We start from the raw sequence: 12,097 nt of genomic DNA on the forward strand, positions 1-12,097 counted from the left end.
GGGTTGCGCGCGCAACTCAGTCATTTACAGCGTCTCCAACTATATTCACACGGACATAGCCCTGTCATAGTATTGGACCGCATCTCGTTTCAGATCTGGGATCACTGGGTGACATCGGGAAACATTGCGTCTGTGAATAATCTACTGAATGATAATAGAAGAATCACGTACCGGCAGATTAAGCAAATGTTACACATTAGTGCACCAGCAGTCCATCGAATTCCACATGAAGATTTACATTTTGGGAAGGTTTGTACTCTATGGGTACCACATGCGTTGACCGAGGATCTGGCTGTTCGAGGATGAGGATGCTCCAGTGGAGGTGCTGAAGTCTCGATCTGTAAACAAAAGAATGGTTGCAGTATTCTTTGGGAAACGAGCCATTGTGGATAGGGTCGTACTGGAAAACCAGCGTACAGTCACCTCTTCCTGGTACACTCAGGAATGTTTACCCCAAGTCATAAACCAACTCAAAAACATCAGGCCGAAATTTCGACTCAGCACCTGGCTATTCCACCACGACAATGCACCAGCTCACAGAGCGAAGGTCACAGTAGCTTTTTTGTCAAATGTGGACTAAATATTCTAGATCACCCTCCTTACAGTCCAGATCTTGCTCCCTGTGACTTTGGCTTGTTTTCGGAAGTAAAAAAAACAACTAAAAGGGCGTCGATTTACTAACGAAACTGACCTTTTGACGGCGTGGAACCAAGCGTGTGCAGATCTTTCAGAAGAAAAGCGGCAGGGTTGGTTCGCTGACTGGTCGAGACGTATGCAAAAACGTATTCACTGCGGTGGAAAGTACTTCGAAAAACTATAAAAGGTTTGTTTGTATTGCAACACTTTCGTAGCGCCCTATCTAAAATGTCTTACAAATATTACTAGGACTTTTTTTATATTCCGGTTTGTTTTGTCACTTGCATACACATATACGTTGAGTTTAATTAAAGATTTTTAGATTAAATATATAGTTAGAATTAAAATTTCTTACGTTGAATTTTGCTTATCAAAAATTAGAATATTCTTTAGCTACATGAAAATTCCGTGATACTTTGAATTGAATATTAACAATAGTTTATTGTTCATTTTACACGGAAAAAGTGTATGCGAATCTCTTTAACAAATATTTGAAGCAGCTTCGATGCAAAAAAATTATATTCCAGGCCAAAGTTTTATATTTATTTATTCCGTTTTTTCTCAAAATCAACAATTGTTGTACTTTAACAAATATAATCAATAATATATTAGTGCTAGGAATATTTACAGCAATTCAGTTAATAACGGAAACCCCAAAATAAAATGAAACCACAAATTTCAAACTGATGCACAAAATTGTTTATAACAATTACAATTGTTGCTGTTTCATAAAAATATATAATGAAACCATACAACAATCAAATTATTTGCATTGTGGCAAATAATGTATTCCTGTGTATTCCTGTGTTGGTTTAAGATGATTTTCATGATATGCCAACCGCTGTTATAGAGATTGCATTGATTTTGTAAAAAATCTCGATTTTCTCATACTTCGAATAAAAATATGATTAATAAAAAAATGAAAATGCAAAAATGGTTAGACCTAGGTGCGTTCTGAAATTCAGCGTACTTTAGTTTTAAAAAATTGCAAATTGGGGCGATATTGAAGGCTGTAGACTTTGCTGACCGAAAAAAATAGGAAAAATGATTGAATTTTGACGAAACTCAATGAAAATATACTTTTTTATCTCTTCAATATTCACAATTTTTTTAGATGGATAAATCAATTGGTTCCTAAGATAATAATTTGTTTCGATCCGAAACACTTTTATTTCAAATGAAATTTGTCCTTCAGAAAATCATCGTACAGAGTTCTTTCAAGGCTCTATTCTTTGTTTTGACATATATTTTTTGATGAAATGAAAAAAATATAGTCACTGTTGGAGAACATGCTCACAGATGGGAAAAACTCGAAAAGTGACTTTTGCAACAATAGGGTTGTTTCTCGATTTGAGATAAAATAATTTTTTAATACATAATTTTAATCTGAATCGAAAGCGCGTTATAATTTTTTTTCTTTTGTGTCGTTCAACAGAAAAGATCATGAAAAATTGAAGGCGGTAAAACACTTATTCAAATTGGTGTCACGTGGGTGTCACGTGACTCAGAAGTTCTCATAATTAGCTGTCAATGTGACGATGCAAAACTCATGATAAAGAGGTTAGGCCACGGTCCGCTGTGAATTCAGACTATTTTGATTTGATAGCTTTACTTGTTAAGGATTATGTGATAAAAAAAAAGTTATCCTGTTGTAATATTTGGTTTAAGTGTCAGTAGTATGTTGAAGGAAAACAGTAAGTGCAATTATTAATACATTTTAAAATCGTACATATTTACGAATTGTTCAGTAAACATCATGATTACATTTAAATACTTTTTCAATGAATTTTTAATACATACGTTAAATATATCTATTTTCGGTAGATTTTCTCTATTCGTTTTTGCAAAACCCTCTTTTGACATTTTTTCAACAAATATTTTGCAACTTCTATTTTCGATGTGCACATAACCAAAAAAAAAAAAAAACATCGGTACAGAAAAAGATATTGGAGAATCACTGACACGTGAACTTGTGATTGGTGAATAATCCGACTCCTTTGACGTCAAAGGGGCCCTGCAATCGACAACGTGATAAAAAATTCATATTTCAACATTAAATTAAAAATAGTAAACAATATGTAAAAAATATTTCATGGGCGTTTTTATAATTAGAATTTTATATACTATGAGATCCATTTATTGGAAAAATGATATCTGGCTTTGGAAACAATCCTATTAATTTTTCACTAATTGCCGGTAATTTGTTTAAATTGTAAAATATCTCAAAAACTGATTATTCGATTCAATTTAACGGAAAAAATAACGAAAAAAACTGTATTTTATCATTTGACCAGAAGCTTTATTTTTGAACACTAACGTCATCAACATTCAAGTCGAATAATGAAGCTTCAGAGGAATAAGGAAAAAATCAATTCGTTTATAAATTTTTGTTAAATTTATAGATGTATAAGCCATTTTCAATAAAAATATTGAGAATTTAAGATTTTGTTTACAAAAATATTTAATTTTTCAAGATTTTTACACTATGAATGTTTACAATATAATGTAATATGAAAAATTAATAAATAAATAAATGTAATATGAAAAATTAATAAATAATACGCTAGTCTGGGTCTTTTTGGCAACATTTCCAATTAATCTTCATGGTAAGAATTTTCAGTATACTGTTTTTTTTCCTGATATTCAAACGTTTCTTATATCGCTAAATTCCTCGGATTACTGAATTTCCGGATTCAAGCAAACACCTGGCTGCTCGATTTCACGTGAAATGTCTTCGTATTTATCGAAACTTTCCGAAATTTTGTAAAAGTTCGAACAATCGTCGGAACTATGACATTTTATATATGCTTATACATCTATAAATATAACAAAAATTTAAAAACCTCTTCATTCTAAGGCAAACAAAAATTAAAAATTCGCTTTTTTCCTTATTCATCCGAAGCTTCATTACTTGACTTAAATGTTGATAGTGTAAGTATTACAGAATGAAGCTTCTGGTCAAATAATAATATAAATTTTTTTTTGTATTTTGCCGTTTAATTGAATAGAGTAATCATTTTTTAAAGATATTTTACAATTTAAACAAATTATCAACATTTAGTGAAAAATTGATTGTTGCAAAAGTCACTTTTCGTGTTTTTTTCAATTTTTGATCATGTTCTCGAATAGGGACTATATTATTTTTATTTCATCAGAAAGTATATGTCAAGACAAAAAAATTAAGCCCTGAAAGAACTCTGTACGATGATTTTCTGAAGGGCAAATTTCATTTTAAGAAAGTGTTTTCGAACGGAACTAATGATTATCTCGAAAACCAATTAATTTTGCCATCTAAAAGAATTTGTGAATATTGAGAACATAAAAAGGTATATTTTTATTGAGTTTTGTTAAAATCGAATTATTTTTGCGAAAATAAAAATTAAAAAAAAAACGAAAAAAAGAAAACACGGTTTTATCCATCTGTCTCGGACATTTTGAAGTTATGCGAAAAAATCACTAGTACAAAGTTGTAGATTTTTTTTAATTTACATGTTTTCTATGCAACACTTTTTTCTCTAACGTCAACTTTCGCTGAAAATCATAATAATACCATTTTCACCCCTTTTAAACCCCCACCAAATCAACCCCGCCACACCCCTGCTCACGCATTGTTCTTTTTTACGTTTATTATGAACCACTTTAACATTTCCAATTGTTCAAGTGCTGTTAACAATTTTATTCTTTCCAAAGTGTAATTCGTCTGGACTATATGGCGTATCTGGCTAAGCTTTCGTGTGCTCTTGAAAATCTCTATAATTACTGCAAAGATTACCCGATTTTCATGAATCTTTTTTACTTTCTTCAAATTATATAAATAAACTAATTCAGCTAATTAAAATCGAATCAATCTATGCCTTCATAATTTGAGTTTTTGTAACTGACCTGAATCTCATAACAATGAAAGGGTCATTCGTTACGAGCAATTCGATGCGCTTCAGGGTACCTGCCTCTTGAGTTTCACGAGGGTCGATGTGAATGCTGCGACAAACCACATATAGCTAACACTGAGTGTTACTTTAATTTTTCTCTATTGTGTTCTTCTTTTTTAATATTGAACAAAATAGAAACTTTTCTTCCAAAAACCGGCGCTAGTTAGCAAAATAAACTAATATTTAGATGCCGTATGCAAAAAAGCAGAAACAAATATTCAGAAATGCGGCTGTAAAATGGAATCCCGTTTTGACACTCTAATAAATCCTCTTAATGCTATTATATCTAATGTACCTGAATCTTATTGTTCCAAAAGTACCTTATTACTCAATCATCCAACAAAACCTGACTTTTCCGAAAAAAATAAATGGGATACATATCGTTCAGTGGTTAATGACGAGGGATGTATTGAAAAGTCAAATATTACAGATCTCGTTAATGATTTATCAACGTTTAGAAAAAGTATCAATTCTTCTGGCAGAAGACACTTTTCCCATATTTTTCAAGAGATCGGCAAGCTGAGAAAACTTGTACAAAATTGAGAAAATTGAAGGCCTACTGAGTAAATACAGCCAGATATCAATAACCGATCACTTTTGAAGTCTTTTGAATTGCGTATCTGTCACTAGAATTCCAAAATTGCCGCCGATTTGTTTTTTTAAGACTTTTAGTCGTTATAATTTTGTTGACTAACTTATATGCCGTGAAAGACTAATAACTAAAATAGTAAAAGGAATCTAGTAGACCTACGCATGATGTATTTTAATCTTTCGATAATTTATAAATTTAAAAAATTGTGTGAAATATGGCAGCATAGTCGCAGACCGGTTCTATTTTAACTTTCTGAATCTGCAAATGACAGATACGCAATTCACAGAGTATTCTTTTCAATTCATTTTTTTTCCTGGGTAGCACCTTAGAATACTAAATTTATTGTTCTTTTGGCGTTTTCTCTCTTATTTGCACTTCTTAGACTGAAGTTATTATTATGGGTATGGGCACAAGTTAAAAATGTTGTTATATTTGTTAAGTTACACATATTATGTACCTTGGTAACAGAAATGCAACTAGTTTGAAGACAGAATCATATTCTTGAGATTAACTTTTACAATTTATTGCAGTAAATTTCTGACACCAAATGAGCTAAAGCCAGAAACTAAGACAAAAAAGTTAGTATATTCTTTATAATTGTAATGTTTCATGTGCAGCGCGATATTTGTAGTAGAACAGAAATATGTAACAACGAAGATTATTGAATGAGGCCCAATGTTGTAATTTACCATTTTTTATGTTTTATACATTTAAATGTGTGCTGTCCTTGTTTGCTTACATTAGTCCAAATATAAATTCACCATCCCCAAAACAGTTCCAAAAATCATGCACCATTCGTTAAAAAAGAATGCATCTTTTTATGAATGTTCTGTATTTTGATGAGTTCGTAAGTAAATGGATTTTAATGAGTGTCTTTTTTTTGTAGTTCTCTCTCTCTCGGTGCTTTAGTAGCTGAGCTGACAGTAGTCAGATGTCATATGCACTTTTGTCGTTGATTAGACGTTGATGTTCAAATTAATTTCGTTGCACTATATGCGATTAAACGAAAGATATGCACATGCAATAACTCACATGTGTTAAAACTTGCGTATAATTATGCAGCAGAGGCGAACACATCATTGTCATAATTATCCTTCTAAAAAATATTGAAAAATATTTAATCTGCACATTTAATTCATAATGAGTACCGTGTAGGTTGCACCACTTCGTACTGGAAAAAGGATAAGTTTTGTGTCAGAGATGAAAATGTATTTAGTACTAAAGTTTATTGTTTTTATGCTTTTATTACACAATTATAAATGTTTAAAAATTAATAATTGTTTTAATTAATTTATCATTTATATAACTTTCTATTTGTTATCAAGTTCATTAATGAATGAAATATTGAATAATATTTAAATTATCAATCACAAAATGACAAAAAAATCATAAGGCGAATTAATTAAAATGTATTTTCAAAATCTATGTGCGGATTTAGAAGAAAAATCAATTAAGGAGAATGTATCTTTCTATAAATTTTCGTTCTGCTTTCATGAGTTGGTAAGCAAACAGATTTCATTCAGAGCCTTTTATTGTAATTCGCTTCCTAAGTGCTTCAGTAGCTAAGCTGGCAGATGCCATATGTACTTATGTCATTGATTAGACCTACAGTTGGCGGAACAATCACATATATCTATAGCGGATGAACATTCTTTGGACTACATGTGATGGTACGAATGACAACACACACATTACATTACACGTATCAAAACTCACGTACAGTTATGTAGCAGAGGCGAACATGTGAGTTTCCAGATTATGCTTTATAATCAATACACCAAACTCTCGACATAATATCAGTTTCGGGCATGACTTGTATTAGACTTCATCCTTAACAGCAGGAATCCAAACCTAAGTAGACAGGGCCGCGTACATCCTTTCTGTTGAATTTAGACGCATGACGTAACTTTGTGCAACTACCGCGCTGCCAGTGCAATCCTCGAGCTGTTTCTCACGCTTAGAAGAACACATCCTCTTTTTCAACCCAGCGGCTCCTCTCACCACGAATCTGCGGAGCAATCAGTTTTAGAAAGATAACAAACTGGAGGCTCTTATATCAGGAGTTGAGTATATTTCAAAACATTCATGCTGCAGATTCAATCCAAACTGTGTAGATTGCACCACTTAATATTAGAAAAGAATGAGTTTTATATGAAAAAAAGTTGAGACTATTAAATGAATGAGAAGTTATTTTAATACTTAATAGTGAATTTTTTAGATCTAATTTTATTTTAGCATAATTGTTATTTCCTTATATTTTCTATTAAGTTCATGAATACATGAAATATTGTACAATATTTAAAGCATCAATTATACCATTACGAAAAAATTATAAGACGAATGAATTGGGCTTCCGTTTCCAGTGTTTTTCGAGTGCGATCATTTTTTGGCTGGGGAGTTCTGAGAAGTTGAGAGACTGCGTTTTTTTAGAAGTAAGCAGAAGTTCTAACAGTGGAAAAGAAGAAGGAGTAAAATAGCTACACATTGTTAAAAGGAATCAGTATAGGAAGGTAAGTTTTGGAGAATGTTTTTAAAAATTTTGAGTGGATAGAAAGTGAGAGTGGAGGGAGAGTTAAAGCTAATGGTCAGTTAACAAAGTAGAGTAGCATTTTGGCGTTGCGGAGTGCAGAGCGTGATTTTTGAAGAAGGCAGTGCGAGTTAAGTGAGAAGATTGAAGCAAATAAGGATAGTGATAGCAACGAGAGAGAAGGTAGCGGCGTAGACGAGGCAAGCATTGAGGGAAGTACAGATGAAACGTTCGCTAGGGCTGCATCCCGTAACAACGGCAGAATCGGCAGAAGGCCGAAGGGAAAAAATGGGGAATGATAAAAGGGAAAGAGAGAAGGTGAGCGAAGATGCAGAGAGGGGCAATTGAGTTAAAAGTGTTAAGACAAAAAAGAATGTCGGAGAGAGATATGGATGAAGGGAATATGTTTATAAAGTTAGAAACCCTTATAAAGGGTTTTAGAGAGGAGACTTCTGGAAGACTGAATGATATGAAGAGGTAAGGGGAGGAGGCAAAAGACGAGGTAAGAAAAATGAGACAAAAGTCAGAAGAATGGGATCAATTATCGAAAGGATAGGAAGGGAATGTATGGAATAAACTGGAAAATATATAGAATAGGCAGATAAAGAATGAGGAGGTTAGGAAAGGGGACATGAAACTACTAGAAGAGAGAGAGTGAGAAAATTAGAACTAAGGAATGAGCCTAAGGTGGGAGAGAAAGGAAGCTTGAAAGAAGTAAGAGAGTGAAAGAGCAGAGGAACAGATTGCGAAGCTGATGAGAGGCATTTGCGTGTAAATCAGAGTAAAGGGATAATAAGACTAGGAAGGAAGCAAGCGGAGCAAAGTATGTATGTTTTTAGTGAACTTGGTGAGTGAGCAGGACAAGTGTGAAGAGATGAAGAAAAAGAAGATAATAAAAGGAAGAAATGAAAGAATAGAATAAGATCTGATGTGGCGGGAAAGAAAAATAAAGTGGCTAATCAAGCTAAAGACATGATCTGCGAGATGCAAAGGTAATAGGATAAGGATTGGCAGAGATAGGACATGGGCACGCGGCAAGATATGGCTTTGGAAGGATGAAGTAGAACAACTGAGAGAGGGTGAAAAACGAGTAGTGAGTGAAGGTAGGAATAAAGGATTTTGGGGAGAAGTGTAGAAATATGATGTGATAATGATGAGTGGAACGTGGGTAGATGAGAAAGGGTGGAAAGGCATAAAAAGAATTTTACCGAAAGCATATGAGTGGAAGATACGCGCAGCAAGAAAGGAGCATGTGAAACGAAGAGGAATGGGTAAAATGGTGTCAGGCGTAGGAAAGGAACTGTTAGCAGAGAATAAAAAGGAAGAGTATATAAAAGAAAAGGATGGAACCAGAGTTAGAAGAATAAAATTAGAAAAAAGTTATTGTGGATGTAGTATGCGTGTACCGAAGAAGAGGAGAAGAGGAAGTATGTAGAACAATAAGGAAATGGACAGAGCAAAAAGAGGAGAGGCTGGTCCTAGTAGGAGGGGATTTGAATATATGGACCGGTGAACAAGGAGCAGAAGTGTGCGATAGATAAAAGGAGGTGTTCGTAAGAAAATCGAAACACCGAAGTACATTAAATTCTGGCAGAAGAAAGAATAAGGAGGCTGATGGTTATAATGAAAGTGGGCAACGTGATAGGCTCAGAAATCTTTCCGGTAATCGCGAGATGAGGCCGAGAGAAAAAGAAGAGGAATTCAGGAAAGGCTGGCGGGATGATGAATTCAGGCAAACTAAAGATAGGATGAAGGAGAGTGTAAGAAAATGGAGGAAAAGAGAAATGGAAAAAGATAACTCAACACGAGAAATAGATAGCACGAAAGAATGATAAAGTAGAAAAAAGATACATGTACGAGGTACAGAAGGCGGCAAAACAAGGCAGGGAATATGAAGTGATAAATAGGGAAGGAAGAGGAAGGAAGGGTGTAAATGGAGATTGCAAGGTGACAAAGAAACAAGGCAATAGAGGAAGATGGCTTGTAAAATGAAGCACTGAAATATAGAGAATTAGGGACGTGGAAAGAGATTTAGAGGATTCGAAACAAGGTATCGAAAAGAGAAGGGTGGCCGGAGGAGTTGAAGGCAGGGCTAGTAATACCGTTGATTAGAAAAAGAGAAGGCAAAAGGGTGGAGGTATATAGAGGTACCACACTCATATCGGTGAGATATAAAACTTATGCGAAAATGCTGAGAAGGAGGTAGAAAAGGCAGGTGGGAGAAAAGAGAAGTATACTACACAACCAAATGGGTTTTATCAAAGAGATGGGAACCAAATATAACGTCTTCATGTTCAACTATCTAGTCAATAGGAATTCAGTTATAAGATTCAGTTAACAGGAGGCTGTTATCGGCAGCCACGAAAATGAGCGGAGTAGATGAAGGTTTAATAGAGATGATAAAAGAAATATTTGTGAATACTAAGATAAGAGTGAAGATAGGATCAGACAAAGGTGAGGAATTCTGAACGGGAAGGGGGCTTAGACAAGGGTGTCCGCTATGCCAACTTCTATTGAGTATTCTTCTGGCAGATTTAGAGGAAAAGTTGGAGAGGAAAGGGAAAAGGGGAACAATATTAAGAACGAGCAAACTGTATTCACTAGCAAATGCAAATGACGTAGTGGTAGTAGCGGATGATGAAAGAGGTATGATTCTTTTGATGAGAGTGTTTTTAAAGAACATGTGAGAAAAAAGGGTTTAACAGTGAATGTGAACAAGATAAAGATGATGTCTTTCAGAAATAAAAGGGTTAGATTAGATTACGAATTGATGATAAATATCGTGGTGGTGGAGCTAGTGGATGAGCTTTGCTACCTGGGATTTTGGTTAGAAACAAGAGGATAAAGCGAGCTGTAGGTGAGAAAGAGGTCGAAATGCGCGAGTAAAGTAATGGCACTAGTATGGGTTATAGGAAAAAGAAGGTTCAAGGACGTCTGGAAGGTGAAAGTTTGCATGAGAGATTTTTTAGATAGGCTATGGAAGTGAGTTACAGCTGCGAAGCTTATATGCTTAGGGAAGAAACAGGACCATAACAAATGCTGGACATGCAAGTGAAAAGAGCCTGGAACTTAGAAGAGCAAGTGAGCAGGTGTGAATGTGGTATAAAACAAGGGGCGAGAGTGGGAAGAAATACAGGAAGAGACGAAGGCAAGGCAAGGTGAGGAAAGATGGGAAAAAAATCTTAGATTCGAGCATTCAACAGATTCTGATTGAAAATGGTCAGGGAGAGAAATGGATGAAGAAGCTAGAAGATCTGAGAGAGAGCTTATTGCATAGAATAGGAAAAAAGGTCAAAAAATGTTTTTGAAAGAATGAGAGTTACGAAGCAGCGTTGCGGACTACAGTCAAAATTTGAAATTGATTATGGTAAGAGAAAATGGAAGCCGAGGGCAAACTCGTAAGCGTTTAGAAATAAGAATAATAATTTAAGAAAGTATGAAACAAATAGTTCGTAAGGTAGTATAAGACTCGTTATTAAGAATACATGTAATGGTTATTTGAAGACTCTCAAATCTGTAAAAGGGGCAGAGTATAAGCCAATAAAGAAAAAATGATAAGAAGAATTAATTAAAAAGTATATTGTAATTGTATATGTGGATCTACAAGAAACATTTTTTTTTGAAATTCTTGTCGCGTGAAAAATATGGAATAATAACAATTTATAAGGCTTAAAGCTTTCGAAAAATTCTTTAAAGACGTTTTTTAATGACATATAAAGGCGATGAAACATGTATTATAGATAAGCTTTCCTTACGAAGAAGTACTGTAGAAAAATAATTCTAGGCCTAGAATGTATTTACCACCATTTTTTATTACTACCATAGAATCTTAAATATTAAATATGTGTATTAATATATATTTGGGTATGCATATGCAACAGACAAAATCTATATTTGAATTCATTCATCTGCATGAAATTTTGTTTCTTAAGACGGATATTCATCAATGATAGGAATATTTTAAGATGAAATACTATTCATTCATAATTTTCTTAAAAAGCAAGGTATATAATTTATACCAATTAAAAACTTAAAAATTCTAACCATTATGTAATAAAAATTTCAAAATACATATCATGGTTAAAAATTGCGCAATTCGATGGATTACTTCACCGTCGAACGCTAAGAAAATCACAAAAGTCAGGGCGATGTATACGGCTGTTACTCATAGAAGATGGTAGTCCGTGCCATCCCTTTATTTTGTAGGTAAATATCTATACAACATTAAAGCCATATTCTGTACTGAAAGGGTTAATTTATTCAACGCAAACAATTTGATTTTAACCTCGATCAGCTTCAAGCTCGAAAAGTGAGTCATCAAAATTGCAATGTACATAAAACGCTACACTTGTCGGGACATGCCTTTAGTAATTGTTTGCATTTACACCCATTGTATACATTACATTACATCCA

The 12,097-nt window shown here is 33.8% G+C and overlaps 1 protein-coding gene across 1 annotated transcript in view; it reads right to left on the reverse strand.

Annotated features, from left to right (window-relative positions):
• Positions 1 to 189: 189 nt before the first annotated feature.
• LOC117175729 overlaps positions 190 to 12,097 on the reverse strand; it is a 233,666-nt gene continuing 221,758 nt past the window's right edge. Inside the window, exons 4-5 of the transcript XR_004467494.1 lie at positions 6,878 to 7,165; positions 190 to 338 (exon numbers count right to left, since the gene is read on the reverse strand). The gene's annotated coding sequence lies outside the window, so the exon portion shown is untranslated. The remainder of the gene's footprint in view (positions 339 to 6,877; positions 7,166 to 12,097) is intronic.

Source organism: Belonocnema kinseyi, chromosome 6 (assembly GCF_010883055.1).
Source record: "Belonocnema kinseyi isolate 2016_QV_RU_SX_M_011 chromosome 6, B_treatae_v1, whole genome shotgun sequence".
NCBI classification, from domain to species: Eukaryota; Metazoa; Arthropoda; class Insecta; order Hymenoptera; family Cynipidae; genus Belonocnema; species Belonocnema kinseyi.